The 22,601-nt window shown below is 48.4% G+C and overlaps 1 protein-coding gene and 1 long non-coding RNA gene across 3 annotated transcripts in view; one reads left to right on the forward strand and one right to left on the reverse strand.

Moving 5' to 3' along the window:
• LIPC (lipase C, hepatic type) overlaps positions 1–22,601 on the reverse strand; it is a 141,307-nt gene that overhangs the window by 105,153 nt on the left and 13,553 nt on the right. The window lies entirely within an intron of this gene.
• Positions 13–9,856, forward strand: LOC139042402 (uncharacterized). The gene is made up of 3 exons (XR_011499130.1): positions 13–1,412; positions 4,258–4,423; positions 5,502–9,856. It is a non-coding gene; the product is annotated as an uncharacterized lncRNA (long non-coding RNA).

Genomic DNA, 22,601 nt, shown 5'->3' on the forward strand with positions numbered 1-22,601 from the left:
GATGAGCACAACAGCTGAGGGTGCCTAAGAGAGTGATGGAAAACTGGAAAAGCTGGCAAGGACCCAATGCTGGGTCCCTGAGGGAGAGGGCAGGAGGGGTTGGAGAGACGGGGCTGGAGAAGATGAATACTTGCTCAACCTCAAGGTGGAGAGGAGACCTGACGGATTTTTCTCTCACTTTCCTGGTGAGAGAAGGAGCCTGGCAGACCCAGGCTGGCGGCAGGGGCTCAGATGGGAGAGAGGAGCTGGTGGCGAGAGGCTGGGAGCTGAGGCTTGAAGGTGAGCAACAGGTGGGAAGTTGGACACCTGGGGTGTCGTATTAGGGATGCAGTACAGCAAGAGAGGGGTGAAGAGGAGTGAGAGAGCGGACGGGGAGAGAGCAGGGCAGATTCTGAAGGCTTGATTTGGTCTGGGTCATCGACTTCTCCAGCGCAAAAGCAATTTTGGCAAAGCTCCCTTGAAAAGACTTTAATCAGCCAATTAAAATATTTGGGGAACTTCCCCTGAGAGTAGCTAGCCAGGTTGTAGGACCCCAGAACATAAGCCTTAGTCTCCCACTGAGCTTGCTGATCTCCTAGTTTGCACAGACTGCTGCCTATGAGACAACTGGCAAGAGAGGATGAGGCGTTAGAATGAGTGTGAAAATTATGGGACGGACCAGGAAAGCCGCATATGCTTTATTGGGATAGCTCCTTTAATCCCAGCTGCAAGCTAGTGTGGTTAGATGAAGAGACTGAAGCTCCGAGAGCACTCCTTAGTACTTCCACCAAGGTTGTCAGTGTGGGGTCCCAAATTCAAACTCAGTTCTGTGGACTGGAAAGCCACTCTCTTCACACATTGCCATGCGGACTTTGAGTCAGAACCCTTGGGTTCGAATCCTGGCTCTGCCAGTTACGAGCTGTGTGATTCTGAGCATGTAATGCAAGCACTTCGAGCCTTAGTTTCCTCCTCTGATGGCTGGAGATCATAGGATTGTTGGGAAACTGAGAGAGAACGATTCACATTTGGGGTTCAGCACGATGTCTGGCACTGTAAGTGCTCAGGACAAGTTAGCTGCAAGGAGCACAGTATTCAGAGAAGCGGGAGGATCAGACGCCCATGGGGGAGGTGAGACCTGAATCAGATCTTAGCAAGTGAGTGAAGCCTGATAGAAATAAGCTCAGAAGAGTGAAGTGGGGCGAGTTCACTGTTTGAAGCAAGTGTTCCTGAAGGAGTAAGAGGAGGAGGGATGGCAAGATGAAATACTAAGGCAGAAAAGGGGTGGTGTCGTGTGGTTGGTTGGTTGGTTGGTTTGAACTCATCCTCAGATCAAATGGTGTAGTGAGGGTGGTGAGGGAATCTGACTGCCCACTGTGAGACGGGGACAGGCTACCGCCCTGATGCAAAATGGCCTCGGCATCCTGGGAGAAAAGGTAAAGGACTGTGGGACTGAGGTCAGGCCCCTGGGACATCGTGTGTGTGTGTGTGTGTGTGTGTGTCCGTGCATCTGTGTAATTGTAACAACCAAAGAAGTAAAGCAGTGTGTGGGGGGTCACGTTTCTGGGCTAGTTCCCACCATGCTTTCACTGGGTTAGAAACAGTAATTACCAGTTTTCCTTACTTTTCTTCACTCCCCTCAAACACAAAACAGGCTGACACAGGGCCTGACCAGACATTAAAAAAATCAAGACTCGTGGTGGTGGCTGGCGTGACTTAGATCTCGGCTTTTAGCCCGCCACCCAGCATCCTGTTTTGTCTGTTTGTTTTGGTTGGGAGGAGGTGCTAGCCCAAGACATGTGGCACTTCCCTTCTCTCTCTCCCTTGGTCCCCAATCCCCTGCCTGAGAGGACCAGTAGTGGCACCTGCTCAGGGCCCACGGGGAACCACAGCTTGGGAGTCTGTTCTTTGCTCTTTGTCTTCCATGGTTAAAGCGGCTGGCAGGCAGCAGGGCAGAAGCAGTCAGGAGGGAGGCCCTTTGCCACAGTGGGTCTCATCTGTCACTGGGGACCTGGCCCTGGCTTCCACTCTCCATAACAGCCAGCTGCCCCAGTGCTGCTCCAGTGGGGTCCTGCTGTGAGGGAAGAGATTGAAATCAACTTCTGGGCTTCTCCTACCATGATTTCAAAAGCGAGGCTGAGTCTGCAGCATTCTTGGGCCCACTTAATCATATAGGAAGAATTCCAGAGCTTGTGCAACTGCAAATGAGTACCAAGAATAACTCCACTGACCTGTCTTGGCAGGCAGGGCCCGGGAGCAGAGCTGGGCTGGTCCTTGAAGGGGTTCTGTGGGCCTGCTCCCTCTGTCTGGGCCTGCAGAGGCCAAAGCTCAGCCAGTGGGTTCCCTTACGGATTGCTTGGGAGGGGAGGATAATCTGGAGAGGCCCCTAGCCAGGGTTATGCCCCTCCCGCCTAGGAGGAGGAAGCCAAGAGCTGCCACGCAGGTGAGAAAAGCAAATTGGTAATTAGCCTGCTCCACTGAGTCTTACTTCTAAGGTGCTGGCTTCAGGTCAGCGAGGTCCCTCTGCCCCGCCGAGTTCTCTCCTCTTGTGCTTAGAATTAATTTGTCTAGGTGGGCACAGAGCAAGGGAGAGATATTTATCTTTTTTTTTTTTTTGAGGAAGATTAGCCCTCAGCTAACTGCTGCCAATCCTCCTCTTTTTGCTGAGGAAGACTGGCCCTGAGCTAACATTCCGTGTCCATCTTCCTCTACTTTATACATGGGACGCCTACCACAGCATGGCTTTTGCCAAGCGGTGCTATGTCTGCACCCGGGATCCAAACTGGCGAACCCCAGGGCGCCAAGAATTGGAACGTGTGCACTTAACCGCTCTGCCACCGGGCCAGCCCCTGATATTTATCTCTTTAGCTTTGGTCTGGGGTCCAGTCAGGGAAGAAGTGTGTGTGTGTATAGGTGTGTGTGTGTCTAAACCAACAGGATGGATTACAGACAAGGCAGAAAGTGGACTAGTGGTACCAACTTTTCAAGAAGGACGTAGAAAGCCTTTATGACAAACACTAAACGTGATTCTGTTTAGTGGGATGGGGTTGGAGCCAGAAGGACCGCTCTCCTGGACCTGGATGTTTATTCATTCATTCACTCAATCAATCATATTAATCCACTCATCAACATTTATCTGGCACCCACTATATTCCATGCCCTGTGTACAGATTGGATGAGGGCCTGGCCTCTTTCTGCCTTCAAAGTGCTCACAGTCCTACCGGGAAGGTGGAAATATGAAGAAGCAGACAAAAATGTATATAATAAATACAGTGTGACACATGCAAGAAATAGGCAGAGATGGTAGAAGCAAAGAAGACGGTGGGCCTAACTCTGGGGGCAGAGAGTGACCTTTGGCATGCGGTTTAGATGAGGAGGTATGGACACCAGATAGGGAGACAAGGGGATGGGGAGCATAATACATTCCAGGACTTCTAGGAGCAGGCCTGGGCTGTGGGGAAACAGTGGGAGGCAGGTGTGGATGAGTGGGCACAGCAGGGCATGGAAGTTTTAAGGAGGAGCTGGAATCTGGAATTTGAGGGGCATTTCAACCAGGGAGAGGAGAAGGCATCCTGTGAAGGCCCACGTGAGTGAAATGCAGAGGCCAGAAGGAAAGTGTTGTTCTTTCCTTCAGCACACAGCTAGGAGGCAGGTAGGAGGCATGGGGATTAAGTACACCCACTCTGCACTGAAGTGGCCTGAGTTCAAATCCTGACTGCTGGCTGCCAGCCCTGTGGCTCCAGGCAAGTTCTTTTGCCTCCCGAAGCTTCATTTTCCTCATCATGGGTGATGATGATAATTATATGAGTGGGGCTGTGGTCAGGATTGGTATTTGAGCACTTGGTGGGGTAACTGGCACAGCCCTCAGTAAACATCATTACTCCAGTCAATTTCTGAGTGCTCCTAGGCTTTCCTCTGAAGTGTTTCTTGTGTCTCGCTTTGACCTCTCTTTTGCAGCAGTGACCACCATGACCTCTGCACCTGAGCATTGCCCTCTTCACCCCACATCTGGATTTCTGCACCTCTGTGAAGCTGGTCTTGCTGGCTGGCTTTCTTCCCCTGTAACCAGCCCGTGGACCAGCCCCAAGCAGATAGCCCTTTGCTCAAAAGCCTTGACACTCCCTATTTCAGAGAAGCACCGGATCCCTTTACAGATGAGAAAACCAAGGGCCAAAGAGCTAAATGACCTGGCCACGTCCCACAGCTACTTGGCCCTGGGGTCTGGGTCTCACGACTCCTCCCCATACGCCTTCCCTCTCACAGGCCGCCCTGTTTCCCCAGCTCCCTGTACTGGTGCCCTATTATTCCCAGCTCCAGAGCTTCTCCAACCCGCCCTGGGAGATACAGAGGCAGGGAGGAGATGACCTGCGTGAGCCCTGCAGTCCTTCACTTTGAGTTTGCAGCCCAGCCCTGCCCCTTTCTAGCGGAGTGATCTTGAACAACAAAGGTGAGTGTCCTGAGTTTCCCAATCACTGACAGGGCTGTATGAGAAGAGCTCCCTGCAGTGTGGGAGTGAGGGTGGTCGACAGGATTCTACCCTCAGGGAAGGGCTTGGTGGAGTGTCTGGCTCTGGGATGTTGATGCCCCTTCTCTCGAGTCAGGTGGGTGGTCACCGGCTCCAAGAGCCCGCCATGACTGTTTGCCACGCTGCCTTCCATTGGCTCTTCCTTCCTTCCCCTTCCGGTTTACATACCCCCAGTCACCCAGACAGTTAGCACCCCTCCCTTCCCCACGAGCTGTTCTCTGGCTCCTGAATTCCCCAGAGCCCTTACCTTACTGCTTCACCTACAGATTTAGAACTCCAGAAAAAAGGCCACAACTTTATTTCAGAACTAGTTTTAAATCTCCTTAAAGACAGAATCCAGGTTGCTGGTGGACCAAGGCTCCGGGAGCTGAGGGGTTTTGGGTATTTTGGAACAGGCTTGAGTGGTGTTCATTAGGAGTTGAAAGGACTTCCAGAGCAGATCCCACAGGACTGTCCTCAGACAGCTACTTGGCGGTTTGGAAGCCGAGAGGCGGGGACCCACACAGCCTTGCACGGAGCCTTCAGGATGACCCCCTAGAGTGGTTTTCCTTTCTTAGGAAAAAGGAGGAGGCCAGTTCACGTCAGGTGTGGGCCAGCTGCACCCACACCTGATTGCTGTTCTGACCTCAGCGGAACCCAGGGGTCCTGTCCTGGGCCTGTGTGCCAAGGAGGAAGCCGCGCTGCTTGCACAGGGCCTGTGATGCCGCGTGATAACTCCGTCCCTCCCCAAAGGGTAAAGAGCTGGAATCTGTTCTAGTTCCGGCGGCCTTGGGTAGAGGGTGTGGATTATCCAGTTCCTTCCTGTGACAGCTGCAGACGCAGCCAGGACACAGTGCACAGAGCCCAGGGCTGGTTTTTTCCTCACTAGGGGCCAAGCCCAATTTGGGGGAATGTTTATTTGTTTTCTTATAAACATAAAAATCTACTTCTGTGACGTGAGGGAATACTAAACACCTGTTTGCGGGTGGACTCTCATCTTGTGTGTTTTTTCCGTTTTCAGGAGTGGTTGGGACTTTCTCCAGAAACTGCTGCTTTCCCAGAAAACTGGACGGAGCCTGTGACTTGTTATGTTGTTTTAGCTTTTGATTTATGCACGCGTGCATTTATTGTTAACTCTCTCAAAGGGATCTCAAAAGGGCAAAACAATGAGGCCAGTTTCCCCGAAGCTTTGAAAAGATGGTTTCACTCAAACTTAGCAAAGGACTAAAATACAACCTCACCAGCAAATATTCACCTCCTTGGTGAGCACTATCCAAAGCAGGGTCTCTAAGAAGATACTTTCTGTTCACTTCCTGTTTGCTGGGAAAGGTCAGAGGTCTAGATTTTGACTAGATTTCCCAGCAGTCTTCTTGTGCTGAGACAGGCCAGGCCCATCTTATGTCCACAAAGCCCTTGGCTGTCAATGACTGAAAGCTGTTTTTGTCCCAGCAGAATTAGAAATACATATCTCACTTAAAACTGTGTAGCGAGTCCCTTCCCTCTGCCTCCTAGGCGTCCATAGCCAGAGGGAGATTTGTAGCCTTCTCAATGATCTATGACATATTAACTTTTCCTGTTAAATATTCATTAGAAAAGTAAAGAAGCCATGGACGTAAGGACCTCAGTGGTGTATTGATGGCAGGCTTTGGGGTTGACCTAATCCACAACTTAAACCATCTCCTAAAGACCAGAGAAACAGTTGGCAAACAGCCTTTTTCAGAAAGGTAACTTCCTTTTTCCCCATTCTCTTGGGAAACTGGCGTCAAGGACAAGGGACAGGAGTGGGACTGGGATAGAGGTGGGTAGTACTCGCTGTGTAATCCCTGGGGCATAAGGATGACCCAGATTCCACTTGGAAGAGCTTGGAAACAGGGAGTCCTTTGGTTTCTGCGCTTTTTCTCCCAGGGAAAGGGGCCACAGAGTGTTATTTGGCTCCGGTGGAAAGCTGGTCTAAAAGCTAAAAGCACCCAAGACAGAGGGTGTAGAGGTGGGAAAGCCTCAAAGGAGACTTCTGCTTTGGAAGGGGTCATCCCAGATGTTTTGACTTGAAGGAAAGAGCCAGGGATGAGGGCAATCTCCCCACTGTAAATGATAACAACAACGTGCACACCAGTATAAAGAACAGTCCTGGTGGTTCTGGTTGCTTGTTTTCATCTGCCTGGATTGGGCACGAGGTGCAGGGACTTGGTGGGGAGGCCCAGCTGTTGGTCTCACCATGGCATCTGTCCACCTCACTCAGGGAAATCCAGTTCCCAGCTTCAAAGGTCAGCTTGTGAACGTCACATTTAATAAGCTCTTCTTGATGACTCTATTTAAGATTTTATTCTTCTTTTAAGAAGCGTGGCACAGTATAGGTGGGCACAAATTTTTCTCCAGAATTGTTCCTGTCTCTGTAGGAGTAAAAAAACTGAACTAGGTGTTTATTTATTTTTTTTAAAGCTCTCCAGCTACTGGGGACAGCAAGGACTTTTGCCATTTAATTTTTCTTATTATCCAGCTCATGAAAATGTATTTCTTAATCCTCTAGCTACAGATGCTCCTGATCAGAAAAAGCATAAACCGATATGTCCCCTCTACTCCAGGAGCGTATAATTTAAGACTAACAACATGGCATATACACAGAGAGACGTGCAGAAAATACTCAAAGAACCAGCATCAGTGGCAGGATGAAGATGCAGGCTCTGACCCAAAAGGGAGAGGAAAGAGAATGGTGTGAATTCCAGAGGCTTCTAGGTATTTAGGCACAAGATGAAAATTCTCATCTTATCCACTTCAGTCAAGTTTATATGGAGAAAATGACCAAGCCAGTGTCGTTAGCCCTTTTGATGCCCAAATGGGATTACCTGGCTGGTTTGGCGAGTCAAGATAATAACAACGAAGGTGACTGATCACAAAATGACATGGCCTTACTCGTAGAAAGGCCTTAAGGAGAAGATGGCTTTGGAGGTCTCACCTGACATGGGGGGCAAGGAAGTGGTCCAATGCACTGAGGGAGATATTCCAGGTGTGTGGTGTATACAGAGGGAAAAAAGCATTGCTGCTCTGGCTCTGCCCTGGAGAAGTGAGTGACATATAATAAGCTGGGTGCCCCGTAAGCATTCTTGCTCTCCATGGGCAATCCTCCTTGAGGGAGGATTAGAATCTTCATGCTCCGCAGCCTAGGGCTGCTCAGCCCACATCACCTGGGATGAGCCCTGGCTTCATGTGACGGTCCTTGGAGGCTGAGAAAGGAAGTGTGACGTCCTGGGTGTCATCTCTGCTGGAGACTAGTTTCTACCTTGCTCTGCACCCTTGGGTATTCCATGTGACCTCCTTAGTTTTTATTTCCTTATTAATAAAAGAAATGAGTTGGACTAACTGTTCTCTGGATCCCTTCTGATTTTCCAATCCTATGAATCAGGTGCACTTTTAAAAAAGTGTACTTCTTTAGTTGGGAAAACAGCAATGACGAAGCCGTAAAAGGACAGAGAAGCTCTTGTTTTTCTCAATTCCTTCTGCCTTTGTGAATGTGGAGGGGGGCACCTTTTCAACCTGTGCTCAGGGGAGAGAGCGAGAGGAGACATCCACCTGAGGCTCAGGGGTGGGGGGAGATCGCCTGTGTGGACAGGGCTGCTTCAGACCATAGGGCTGGCGGGCATCAGGAGTGGTTACCCGTGGACTCCTACAGTCCTCTCTGGAGAGGGGGATCATCCCTGGAGTGCTGGTCTCCACTACCCCCTCCTCAGCACCTCCCTCCAGGGGCCTCTGGGCTGCCTCAGGCCACGTGTGCTGTTCCTGGCTCTGGCTTCAGGTTTATCCCAGTGCTCTAGGGCTGTCTGCTTTTTGCCCTTCCTACCAGAAAAACTTGTTTTTTTTCACGATTATCAAAATACTACAGACAACTTCAGAATAATAGAAAGGTACAGAAAAGTATTAAGAAGCAAGAAAACAAAATCAGCTATACTCCTATCACCCGGAGCTATTTACATTTAAGTGCGTTTTCTTCTAATGTACTTTTTTTCCTTAACACGAATGCACAAATTTTGTAACCTGCTTTTCTTCCTGCTCAGCCTTACAGCATGCTTGCGTGCCATTCAGTGTATCTGGCCCCGCTTCGTCTCCCACTGCTTCCCTGTGCTGGCCCTCTTCTCTCGGCAGCCATGACAAGGTCAGGGTATTCCAGTGTCCACTCCTTTGCCCGTGCTATTTACCTGCCTAAAGGGTAGCCGCTCTGCATTCATTTTTAGTCCTATGACTCTTTAGGGCCCTTTGTCCTCCATGCAGCCTTCCAGGGCCCTCCTGATTGGCTCTCCGTGCCTGACACCCCTCCGCATCCTGGCCTCTGAACCTGCTTCTGGTCCTTAACGTCTGCTGCTCCGGACAGTTAGGTCTCTCTTTATGCGGCTGCCCCTCAGGCAGGAGTGTGATGGGAAATATTTAGCAACTGGCTCCCTGGGAAAAATGTATGCATATATGTGCATACGTAAGTTTATTGTATATTTTATTGATATCAAGGATGTGTGTTATGCAATTTACAAATAATAATAAAATATTTAATACTCTTTATTGTAAACTCCATATAGCCAATTGATTCCTATAGAACGCTCTCAGGGATTTTTGCAGAACCTTTGTATTGCTAGCCTCCTCGTTGTTGCAAATGATAAACCTGTATAATTCTGATATAAATGTGGGTCGATATTTTCATTTACACTAATGAGTAAGATAAAAATGAAACAATGAAGATGTGTGTCAGAACTTCAGTCATTAAACAATGACAGGAACTACTTCTTTGCTGTATCAGATAATTGATTTTGAATCCTGGGAGAATATCACCTCAATTTTTTGTGCTCTTCACAACTGGAACAACTACAGACACAATACACTTTTAAATTTAATCTTCATTATTAACATTTTCTCCCTGGCTTTCTTAAGTCTAGACCAAAGGCTGGCAATTTATGGCCTGCCAAATCTGGCCCACCATCTGTTTTTGTAAATAAAGTTTTATCAGAACACGACCATGTCCATTTGTTTATCTATTGTCTATAGCTGCTTCTGTGCTACAATGGCAGAGTTGTGTAGTTGCAGCAGAGACTGTATGACCTACAAAGGGAAAAATATACACTACCTGACCCTTACAGAAAAGGTTTGCTGACCTTTGCTCTACACAGTGAACAAAACAATAAATCAAGCCCTGATTAATGACATTTATTTATATATATGCATTTATTTATGTAAAATACATTTGTAGTGTTTGCCAGTTTCCACATGTAAATACAATCACCACGGCTGCTATTAAGCTACCAGGGTGATGTCACTAATGGAGAGTTGAGAACTTGTACTTTACCACATCCTTATATAGTATTTCCATCATAAGTGTCAATAAATGTCAATAACCTGAAGAACAGAGATAATAGGAAAATGTAGGAAAATTATGAAAAATCATTTTCATAATTCCTGCAGGGGCACTTACATTTCATAGATGTTTGGTGATCGCAACACCCTGGACCTGAGCAGGTGTTTGGACCCACACACTGTGCAGCAGATGGCAATGGGAAACCATTGCTGTATTTTTCCTTCTTTTTTCTCTCTTTCTTTTAAACTTTTTTTTTTTGAGGAAGATTAGCCCTGAACTAACATCCACCTCCAACCCTCCTCTTTTTTTTTGCTGAGGAAGATTGGCCCTGAGGTAACATCCGTGCCTATCTTCCTCTACTTTATATGTGGGACGCCTGCCAAAGCATGACTTGATAAGTGGTGCATAGGTCTGCACCCGGGATCTGAACTCGCGAACCCCGGGCCACCGAAGCGGAGTGTGCGAACTTAACTGCTGCGCCACCAGGCTGGCCCCTCTTTTAAACTTTTTAACCTTGAAAACCCTATGATGAGACAGTCCAAAATGAAATACGAGATAGTACTGGAAGACAAGACCCCCAAGTCAAAGGCACTCAAACAGGTACTAGGGAAGGGCAAAGAACAGGTACGAATAGCCACTGTTGCTACGGCGAAAGCCCGAAGGACATCTAGGGGCTGAAATGCACAAAGGAGAAAGGAAAGTCCCACGGCGTGCCACACACACAATTGGAGCAGGGAACGTGAGAGGCATGGACTAAGGCAAGCTGGAAATTTTAAGGCAAGAAATGGAATGTTTAAATACTGCAGTGCTGGCGCTGTGAACTAAAATGGCCTGGGACGGGACACTTTCAGACAGCTACAAAATGTTCAACTCTGGAAATGACAAACTCAGAAGAAACGGAGTGGCTCTAATACTGAGCAAGGCTCGATGTATCACAGGCAGTTAGGGGCGCTAATGCAAGGTCTGACCGAATAATATCAATCAGACTTCTGGGAAAACCTATTAACATAACCATCACCCAAGTCTATGCTCTAACTATGGATGCTGAAGAAGATGAAAGTGAACATTTTTACACAAGTATCCAAGAAGAAATTGATCATACACCCAAACAACACATGCTGACAGTTATAGGGGACTGGAATGCATAATTAGAAAATACACTGGAATCAAACATTGTCGGAAAATTTGGACTAGGGGTCAGAAACGAAGTGGGAGACTGGCTTGAGGATTTCTGCAAAGCCAGCAATCTGTTCATTGCAAAACTTGCTATAAAACTTGCTTCAAGCAACCGAACAGACGGCTGTCTACATGGACGTCACCAGATGGCCAAACCTGAAATCAAATAGATTCTGTAATTGGAAGCAGGAGATGGAGAAGCTGTATTTTCTCTGCCAAAACAAGACCAGGAGCAGATTACGGTTCTGACCACGAACTGTTCATATCAAAGCTGAAGCAGAGCACTAAAAGGACGGTAGTGCCAAAATATAATGTAAACGGCATTCCTGATGACTTTAAAGTCCACATAAAAAACACATTTGCATTGTTAAACTTCATTGACCGAGAACCAGAAGAACTATGGACTGAAACCAGAAATATTAAGGAGGAAGGCAAAAAGACAACACTTCAAGTAAAAAGAAAGGAAAAATTGTGGGTCCGCCCAGTGGCGCAGCGGTTAAGTTCGCGTGTTTCGCTTCAGTGGCCCAGGGTTCGCCGGTTCAGATCCCGGGTGCGGACAGGGCACTGCTTGGCAAGCCATGCTGTGGTAGGTGTCCCACATATAAAGTAGAGGAAGATGGGCATGGATGTTAGCTCAGGGCTAATCTTCCTCAAAAAAAAAAAAGAAAAGAAAAATTGTGATGGTTGACAGAGGAAACACTAAAAATTGTTGAGGACAGCTGAGGTGACAAAAAGGAGGGTTAGAATCCTGAATGCAGTTTTTCAGTGACCATCACTTAGAGACAAAGAGAACTACTATAATGACCAATGCAGAGATGGAAGAGAACAACAAAAAAAGTAGGAACAAGAGGTCTCTTCCAGAAAACTCAAGAAATCAAAGGGAAATTTAAACCTTGATTAGGAATGCTGAACGACCAACAGGGAAGCACGCCATCTGATCAGGAGAAAATACTGTGAAGGTGGAAACAGTGTATGAAGATCTAGACAGAAGAGGTGAAAGGATGACAGATGTCTTTGAAGAAGATTCTTATGAGGAAGAACCTGTAATTCTTTTTCTTGTTAGGACAATTAGCCCTGAGCTAACATCTGCTGCCAATCCTCCTCTTTTTGCTGAGGAAGAGTGGCCCTGAGCTAACATCTGTGCCCATCTTCCTCTGCTTTATATATGGGACACCTACCACAGCATGGCCTGATAAGCAGTGCATATGTCTCTACCTGGGATCTGAACCCCACATCAGACATATCCAGCGAACTCCTGGTGGCTGAATTGGAGTGTGTGAACTTAACTGCTATGTCACCTGGCAGGCCCCTAGAACCTGTAATTCCTGAAAGTGAAGTGAAAGCTGTCCTGAAAGTCCTGGGAAGAAATAAGTCACCGGGGTGGATAGGATATCAATAGAATTATTTCAAGCCACAGAGACTGAATTTGTCAAAATCCTAAGAAGAATATGCCAACACATATGGAAAAGAAAACAATGGTATACAGACTGGAAACAGCCAATATATATCCGGATCCTCAAGAAAGGAGATGCCAAGGAGTGCAGTAAATATAGGACAATTGCTCTCATTTCCCAGGCAGGTAAAGTGATGCTTAGGGTGCTGCAACCAAGGCTTTTACCTTTTATGCAACAAGAAATGCCTGCTGGGGCTGGCCCTGTGGCATAGTGGTTAAGTTCATGCGCTCTGCTTCAGCAGCCTGGGCTTTGCCGGTTCGGATCCTAGGCACGGACCTACACACTGCTCATCAGGCCATGCTGAGGTGGTGTCCCGCATAGAAGAACTAGAATGATCTACAACTAGGATATACTGCTATGTACTGGGGCTTGGGGGAGAAAAAAAAAGAAATGCCTGCTATCCAAACTGGATTTGGAAAAGGGAGAGGCACATGAGATCTAATTGCGATTATTCATTGGCTAATGGAGTGCTCCAAAGAGTTTCAGAAGGTTAGTCTATGTTTTATAGACTTCAGTGAAGCCTTTCACTGCATGGATCGTGAAGAGCTGTGGGCTGCTCTGAAAGAAATGGGCGTGCCTTAGCGCTTGATTGTCCTTATGCATCACCTGCATCTTGGACAAGAAGCCACTGTCAGGACAGAATCTCAAGAAGCAGAATGGTTTCCTCTAGGCAAAGGTGTCAGACAAGGATGCATTTTATCTCCCTGTTTAACCTGTACACAGAACATATCATATGAAAGACGGGGCTAGACTTGGATGGAGGCGGCAACATTGGAGGAAGAAATATCAACAATCTAAGATATACAGATGACACCATCTTACCGGCAGAAAGCAGTGATGACTTGAAATGACTTCTGATGAAAGTGAAAGAAGAAAATGCAAAGCATTTGAACATCAATAAGACAAAATCGTGACTACAGAAGAACTATGCAACTTTAACATAGACAGTGAAGACATTGAAATTGTTAAAGATTTTGTTTACCTTGGTTCAGTCATCAATTTTAATGGAGACGGCACCCAAGACATCAAGAAAAGACTGAGACTCGGAAGGGCAGCAATGAAAGAATTAGAAAAGATCATCAATTGTAAGGAAGTGTCATTAGAGAGGAAGGTCAAGACTATCCACACCCTCTCAGTCTCCATTACTATGTACAAGTGCAAAACCTGGACAGTGAAGAAGGATGACAAGAAAAAAATGGATTTATTTGAAATGTGGTGTTGGAGGGGAGCCCTGTCTAGACTGCCAGAGAGACCAATAAGTGAGTCCTAGAGCAAATTAAGCCTGAACTGTCATTGGAAGCAAAAATGATAAAACTGAGGCTGTCCTACTACGGGCACATTGCGAGAAGGCAGGACTCTTTGGCAAAGACAATAATGCTGGGAAAAGTAGAAGGCAGCAGGAAAAGAGGAAGAGCAAATGTGAGGTGGGCTGACTCCATGAAGGAAGCCATCGGCATGATCTACAGGAGCTGAGGAGGGCTGCTGAGGACAGGACACTGTGGACATCACTCATTCATGGGGTCGCCAGGAGTCAGAGTCAACCTGACAGCATGTCAGGCTAGGAAAATAACTAGGAATAGAGGAGTTTTGAGTATTTACTACTGTTATTTTAAACATAATTTATTTAATTATAAGTTTTTATAATTTAACTTTTAAATCATGGCTGGGCTTAACAATCATTTCACAAAATTCTTGGAAATTTAACAACTGGCTCTGTCAAGGGTGATGGCTTTGATCTTTGGTGAAGAAATGAGATCCCAGTCCATCTGGGTGGCTGCTCCCGGAACCCCAGCCCTGGGGGAAGTTCTGCCCAGGACGAGGGCATGCGAGGGCCTCATGCTCATCAGAAGTCTTTACTTAAACTTGAAGAAAGAAGCCTCTTGTGTGCAGCGGGGGCTCCAAGCCCATCTGTCGATTAGAAAATTGCCATGCACTCTGGCCTCTATAGAGAGTATAACCGTGAACCTCCACCCACCATGTGCAGAAATGAGTCATTCCGGACAGAGCCATCCAGAAGGCACAGATGGTGCCCTGACCCCGTATGACCTGGGCAGGCTATTTGGTGGGGCTAGAGCACAGGGTCTGGCCAGTCAGCCCGGTCAGCTCATGCCTAGCTTTCTGCTTTGCAAGGACCAACTTATAGTCCCACCCCACCACATGAAGGCAGGAGGGGCTGGCTGACCGAAGCCAACCTAAGGTTCCCTGGGGTCATGTGGCTTTGGCCTGGGAAGGCAGTGATCAGGACCCATGATCTGAACCAGTTGGTGTTTTCTCTGAAGAAGTCCCGTGAACCAACCCTCCACCGTCAGCTGCTCGGTGGCCTTGGAAACACGCTGTTTTTCTGGTTAGTTGCTTTAAGTTTGCCTAGAGCTGCAAGATAAGTGTCGCTGAGGCATCTGTGTGAAGTAGCAGGGAGAGGACAGGTGCCCAGGAGCTGCAGGGCTGGGTTCCTATCCCACCATTACCACCAGGCTGGGTAACCTTGGGCTTGTCACTTAACCCCTCTGAAACGCCTCACAGGATCATTGTGAAGTCAACTGAGATAATATACGTGCAAACATGTTGCAGATAGTAGGCGTAAGAGGACAGTGAGCAGCACTGGCAACCAGAACCTCTGCTGGAAACGCCAGGTGCTAAGTAACCCATGTTCTCTAAAGAGAGGTGTCAGCAACTGGGGCCAGATTCCTCCAACTCCAGGGCTCCCCAGGAGGCAGGCCTAATTATCATCACCACCCTTCCCCGGTTTCCCATAGGGAGGTAAGTAGGCGAAGGGAGGTGGGAGTAAGCGCGAAAACAAGTCCCTTTGCCCCTCCCGCTGTGACTCTCATCTTGAGGTCCAGTTGGGGGCATGTATCAGAGTCATTTATGGAGATCGGGGGTGAGAGCACCTGCAGGAGGTAGCAAGTGTCTTATGGCTCCAGGCGGGAGCCCTGGGACCCCTGGCCCCATCTGTGGTGGGGATATAGTGATGGAGTGCTGGGGAGAGTTTGCCCTGTATTCATAGGCATTTGTGGGGCTCTGTATGAACATGGAGGCCGTGCCTCCTTCAGCTGTCTGAAGACAGGAGTCTCAGCCAAGAAGGGAGAAGGGACTGGGGGGTCGTATGTCTCCCTTACCTCAGTACTCTTTGGCCCTCAGAGGGTGGGGAAGAAGACCCGGGTGGTTTCTGAGGCTTTGTAAAGGAGGACAGAATGGGAGGGGCATTGACCACTGGAGAAGCCAAAGGGAGTTACAGCTGTCCTCCTTGGTGACAGACAGGCTGGGGTCACACTGACAGGACCCTCAGAAGGCCACACACTCAGAAAGCCTCACAGGACCATCATGCAGCCGAGGCCACCAGAGTGAACAAGAGTGAGCCCAGACAGCCAAGAAGCAGTTAGGATCTCTGTGTCCCCCACTCCTGGCTCCCCCGGAGAGGGAAGGCCCTGCAAAGGGAGGGGAGCAATCCCAGAACCAGGCTGCTCTCCCCCCCAACCCCACGGCATCCCAGTGGGAAGAGGAGAGGAAGCGCAGAACTATCCCCTCCCCAACTGAAGTCCCACCTCCTCCCCAAATCTAGCTCCTGAAGGAGGAGAGGAAGAATGTCAGATGAGACGGGAGATTGACGCTTTAGAATGAAATAAGATAAAAAAAAAAGAGACAATAAAAAGAACTGACCAAAAGTTAGGAGCTCTGCCCAAGAGGCTATTAAGGGATAGAAAAGTATGACTTGATAGGACATGGTGGAAGGCAGGCATGGGAGAAATATAAAACTGTTTCACATTTCTACCCCTCTAAATTCAGACTGATCAATAAACCTGTAACGTATGTCTCAGTCTTAAGTCCCTTTGATCCCGGTGAATTGAATCAAATACATACATAGAGCAGTGGTTCTCCATCTTAGCATGCATCAGGACCACCCAGAGGGCTTGTTAAAATGGACAGTTGGCTCCACACCCAGTTTCTGCTTCAGTAGGCATGGGGTGGGATGGAGAATTTGCATTTCTAGTGAGCTCCCAGGTGAAGTTAATGCTGCTGGTCTGGAGACTAGAATTTGAGAATCACTGTGGCCTAGTTTAGAGCATCCCTGAGGTGTGTATTCAACACAGCCTTGAAAATAGGCCCCTGAACTTCCTAGGAAGCCAGTAACAATGCTGATTTTACTTATTTCATCTACTTTCCCTGGAGGGAACAATGCTTGAAAGTTGCATTGGTGCTCTGATGTGTTAAAAAACTGATTGAAAATCCATTGCCCTACAAAGGGCTGAGTCTGTAAGGTCATCCAGGAGGCCCCCACGCTCATGAGGCCAGCTCTGCCCAGGTACATGAGCTGCTACAGCGCGCCTCTGAGCAGGGGCCCAATGTGCACTGCCAAGGGTGTGTAAGCAGGGACAGGCAATCATTCTGCTTGCCCCTGTGGAAGCAGGAGCCATCCTTGCCTACCCCCTCATCCTCATGCCACACAGCCAATCCTCTGTGGTCTGGCTGGCATTCCCGCTCAGAGGAAGCACCCCTCCCATGTGGATCCTGCTAAGTCAGGTTTGGGTAGAGCTGATCCTACCCAAGGGGTGGGCATGGTCTCCAAACCACACCAATGGGAGATCCCATCCTCCTGGCCCTCGTCATCTATTTAGGGGTGAGCACCTGGCCAAGCAGAGTTCTTTCTGGAATGTTTGCCAGAGGTAGGCAATAACGTATTATAGTCCCTCTAGAATTTTAAGCTCTGAGGACCAAAGAAATCTGGGACTTCCAAGTGCCATGATGGAGGGAGGAAGAGAGGGAGAAGGAAGAAAAAGGAGGAGGAGGAGAGAGAGAGAATTGAGAGACATAGTGACTTTATTAGAGGCATAGCTCCAGCTGTACCCGAAGCCTATACTTTGGACATTTCTGTTAGATGAGTAAACAAATTCCCCTTTTTGTTAAGTTAATTTGGGTTGGATTTCTGTCCTTATGACCACAAGTCCCAACCAGTGCAATTATTGCGTAGTCTTACTTTCCTTTTTCACATCTCCAAATACATTGATTTTCCTCTGTCCCCACTGCGCTACTTATCTTAGTAACAGCCTCCCAACCCTGTGAGAATCAGGACGTTGATTACTCTGGGGACGCCCGTCTCCAAGTAATGAATCCCAAGTGATGACTTGCCCAGTCCACTGAACTTTGAGGGGGAGGGCCTGGGGCAGCCTAGCTTCAGTACACAATGGCTCTTTCTAGCACATTTCCTGCGGCAATTGCAGCCTTATGACTTTTAATGTAAGGTCTCTGATGCAAAAACAAAGTTATCACCCTCCTCCAGCAACTTTCTGGTGTTCGACATGGAGTTTCTGGAGTCTTTAGACTGTGTCTCTTCACTACCCTGGGCCCAGTTTCACTGCAAACTCTGACGACTGCAGGGAAATCTCTTAGGGACCATTGTGTGTGATCCAACACCACAGGTTCTGTTATCAACAGCAGGAACCTCCTTAGAATTGTCACCCAATAAAGTTATCAAAACATCCCAGGAGCCAGACCATGACCTTCCTAGTAATCTAGGTATAGCAGACCACTGGGGGGTGGCCTGGGTCATCCCAGACACATTGGCACTTCAATACATTTCCAGAATAGACCCAAATTTACAGCCGATTAATGGAAAGCGATCTTTAAATGAGGATTTTATAGAAAAGGATTTTTAAAGGATTTATCACACATTGCCCAGCAAAACGGTAAAAATTGCCCTTTAGATGTTGCCCTTCTTTTCCCAGAGTGCCAAACACTGCCAGCAGCCTCATCTCTCCCACTCATCTCCTGTAATACTTCCTGCCCTTATTCTAAGGTGATTCTTCAGGTGCAACCCAGGACCAGCATCAGTATTAGCATCACCTGGAACCTTGTTAGACATGCCAATTCCTGGGCTCTACCCTAGGCCTACTGAACTAGGAAGTCTGGAGCGGGGCCCAGAAATCTGTGTTTTCACAAACTCTCCTGGTGATTCTGAAGCAGGCTCGACTTTGAGAACCACGGTCAAAACCACTGAGCTAAGTGATTCAGCTCCAGTCTCAGTTTCCACACCCTGCCCAGCAAAGCAGGAAAGTCTAGGAGCATTCAAGAGGGGCTCACCTATTGCTCCTCAAGCAAGCTCCTTGGTGGTATCAACTCTGGCCCCAGATCACATATTAGCGGCTTCAGCCCAGGAGACGGGCAATTCCACTATTAAGGTGCTAAGTCTCTTCATATTGTCACACTGGCACCTGGACTGGGGACAGACTGGCCCCTCTTGTCTCTGTCCCAGAGCCTCAGAGACATCACAGTATCCCAGGGGTGGGGGCAGGGTGGGGCTTACACCACCAGACAAAGCAGAGAAGTGGAATAAAAAGTCTGCAAGGGGAGAAACAAACGCACTTTAAAACCCTTTCTCTCCTAGCAACCCGCGTGGATTATAAAGCCACATTTATCTTTCAAAGTAAATAGCAATCAGTCTGGAGGAGCGAGGAGACTCTCGAATAATGGCCGACATGTGTTGATATTGACAGTGACCCATAAATCTCAATTTCTTTGGGAGAAAATGTTGGGCGGCATTTTAACTCCAAGCCGTTGAATGAGAAGGAGAGAGATTTACCTCTGCCGTGGATGTGAGTGGAGCATCCTTGGCATTACAACCCAACGAACCTGGAGTTAAGCACTAATTGATGGCCTCCAACACGCTTCATAACACTCCATTACCCAGATGGGGAGCGGGACAGCTGAAACACGGAGCAGCTGCGCCCGGGCTGCACAGCCATCTCACAAGGACGATGGTCCCTGGGGCTGCCTCTGCCGCCCGAGCCTCCCCCAGCAGAAGTCCCAGCTGCCTCCTCCATCAGAACTCACACTGCCCCTGGAACGTGCTTTGGAGCCCTCTGGAGCCTGCCAAGCCCTTTCTCGAGGGTTATTTCGCTTCTCTCCTCTGCAGTTTTCTCATTATGTGTGGCCTGTCTCAAGCCTGGTCTTTGTCCTCCAGGGGAGACGAGAGGCCTTTCTCTAACTCATCAGTTTGCTGTCTGAGAGTGAGGTTAAGAGGCTTTCACTCTCTGTTCTGCCAGCTAAAAAAGGCATTTTAGTTACCATTTAGTGACTACTTGCTGGACACTCTGCTAAGTGTTTTTGCACACATTATCTCATCTAGTCCTCACTCTGCGTGGCTTTGGGCCAGTCACTTGACCTCTGTAAGCCTCAGTTTCTTCATCTTTAGAATGGGGACAGTAATAGCACCCAGCTCATAGGCAGGCTGGGGGATGAAATGGAATATTTTGGGGAAGCCCTGGCACGTGGGAAGGTGCCCACCTGCCCTGCCTGCCCCTGCCCGCGCTGAGTGAGGTGCTGTCCACCTTTCCTGGGGCCTGAGCCGGGGCCATTCTACTCTACATCTGCAGTCTACTTGGGGTCTCCTTCCTGAGGGAGAGGATGCATCTCATTGCCTTTGCATGCCCAGCCCTGAGCACAGGGTCTGGGGCAGAGGACGTGCTCAATAAACGTGTGCGAAGTGAGGAAGGACAGGAGGAAGTCTGCAGGGTGAGCTCCAGAAACTCCAGGTCCTGAGCTAAGACGTTGGGGCTGGGGGACCAGAAGTGGGGACGCCACAAAGAGGCTTTCACCCTAGCTCAAGAGGAAACTGGAAGAGAGCTTAGAAAGCTTTTGCCAGAGAGGAAAGGACTTAAAGAACTCCCAAGTCCGAGTCCAGGTGAGGGGAGTGATTTATTGAAAGTCACACAGCTATTTGGTGACAAAGTTGGGGACATAATTCACGGCTGAAGTTTGCCAGTGTGGGCAGCATTTGATCCACCACATTAGGGAAATCTATTACTGGAAACGGGGAGAAGACCCTAGGGCAGGTGGCCCTGGGAAACTGGTAGGTCCTAATTCTCTCGTCTGGTGGTGGCTTAGAACTTCCTGCCTACAACCACCCCACCTCCTTCCCAGGGGCTACTGTCACATCAGCTGGCTTCCAGGGCTCTCCCTGTCCTTTTGCCATCAAGTCTGAGGACTTATGAGAAAGGCAACATGACCAGGTGGGAGAGAGGGACATGGGGAAAAACACAGGCCGTGGGGTCAGGTAGACCTCAATTCAAATCTCATTGCATCCTCTTACTAGTTTGGACAAGACAGGCTGTATGAGCCCTAGTTTCCTTACACGTAAAATGAGAATAACAATATATCCTTTATAGGTTATAGGCTGTTGCAAGAATTAAGCCAACTTATGCAAATTCTAGACATAGTAGTTCAGTCTATCCAGCTGGATTTGAGGCAAAGGACTGTCTTAGGCATCTTTATATTTCTTCCCATTTCTCTGTTCCTCCAAGGCCAGCACGCTGCCTTGTGTCTAGTCGTAGGTGGTAATTGCTGGTTCATTGAGGAAATGAGCTATCTTGTGTTCTTTAGAACTTTGCTTCTCAAAGCGTGGTTCAGGGACCAGCCGCATTGGCATCACCTGGACGCTTGTTGAAAGGCAGGATCTTGGAGCCCATCCCAGATGTACTGAAACAAACATTCATTTTATCAAGCTCCCCTGGTGATTCGTGGGCACATTATAGTTTGAGGAGCTCTGCTGTAGGAAGCATCGTCTGAAGCTGGGGGGAGCTTAAAATTCCCACTAAGGTGGTGAGCATTGTGGGGAATTGATAGGCAAGAAAAGGACACAAATATGACACACATATGCTCTTCCTCCTCTTGCTGGTCTAGAAGTGGATTCCTGGTCCCATGGAAACCTAGAGGACTTAGAATCACTTCTGTAAGCTTCATAATGGGAACAGAGCCAGCTTCTACGTGCCCTGTGTGTGTGTGTTTTCCGGCGTTGACTCGTGGTCTGCAGGGCATTTTTCCCTTGCAAATCGATGACTATCACAGATATAGAATGAAACCTCTAGTTAAGAACCCAAGTGACTTCAGAGTCCCCATGTTTTTGGAAGGGGAAGGATGTCAGGACCTGAGCTTGTTCTCCTGTACCTCTGGGATGTTTCCATTATCTCACCAGCAGGGGCATGGAATTTGCCAGATGAAATGACTTAAAACTCACTTCCTTTTAAAAAGTATACGTTACTCAGCCCTTTGGTGAGGACGCATATACTCAGTGGTCATTTGCCATGTGCCTACTCCATGCTGGGGCTGTGCGGGTCATGGGGCTACAATGGTGACTAGCTCACCCCGACCCTTGAGGTGCTCCTAATCCGGGGAGAGAGGGATGCGCCAGCACACAACTAGAGAGTACTGAACCGAATGCCGTGGACCAGACGTCCACAAGAGGCATGGGAGAGTGGGCTCATATACACATGAGAGAAAGAGAGAGGAGACAGATACATGTATTTGTACGTTTATAGAGAGAGACAGAAATCAAATGATTCTGCAATACACATACAAATATGCAGATGTATATATAGAGAGAGTGTAAAAATACTAAAATGTTAACAATGATTGAATTTATCTGGAGGGAAGATGGTAATTCATGGTACTATCCTTTCTACTTTTTCTGTACTTGGAGACTTTTGTAATAAAAAGTGGGGAAAACATTGGGACTAGGACATGGATCAGGCAAGTATTATAATGGTTGGACTACTTGGTAAACTGCACATGCTTACGAGGGTTTGTTTTCTGGCCAGCACTGCATAGTTGCAAAGAGCTTCCACATATCTGATCCCGTTTCATCCTCAGAACAACCTCGTGGGGCCGCTGATAATCACCCCATTCACTACTGACCAGCTGAGGCTGGCGAGGTGGTGAGCTGCCCCGGGTCACCTGCTGGTACGTGATGGAGCCAGGACTGAGACCCAGGTGTTAGACACCACGTCCTGTTCTCTTTTCTCACCCAGAGGCTCCCTCAGAGTCTGGGGTTGATTTCCTGCCTGGGCCAGGAAGCAAGCCACAGACGTGAAGAGGAGCGAGATGTCATCCTCCCGGTCCCCCTCCGTCCCTGGGCACCGGCGATCCTCCGCTCCACCTTTCAGGCTCTGCAAGGGGTGAGGGAGGAGAAGATGGCAGCTGACCTTGGCCCTTTCTCCTTGGCTGAGGCCAGGGTGAGTCTAGGCCACGGCCTGGCTGAAGGCAGCCCGCATGGGAGAATTGCCTCTCGAGGCCAAGAGAGCCTTGTTTGGGCTCACTCCTGGCACACCCCGCCAAAGACCACGGGTCCTCCAGGCACCCTGCCAGAGGGTGAGTTTTATCACTTACCCAC

The sequence above is a fragment of the Equus asinus genome, chromosome 2, assembly GCF_041296235.1.
Source record: "Equus asinus isolate D_3611 breed Donkey chromosome 2, EquAss-T2T_v2, whole genome shotgun sequence".
Taxonomy (NCBI): domain Eukaryota; kingdom Metazoa; phylum Chordata; class Mammalia; order Perissodactyla; family Equidae; genus Equus; species Equus asinus.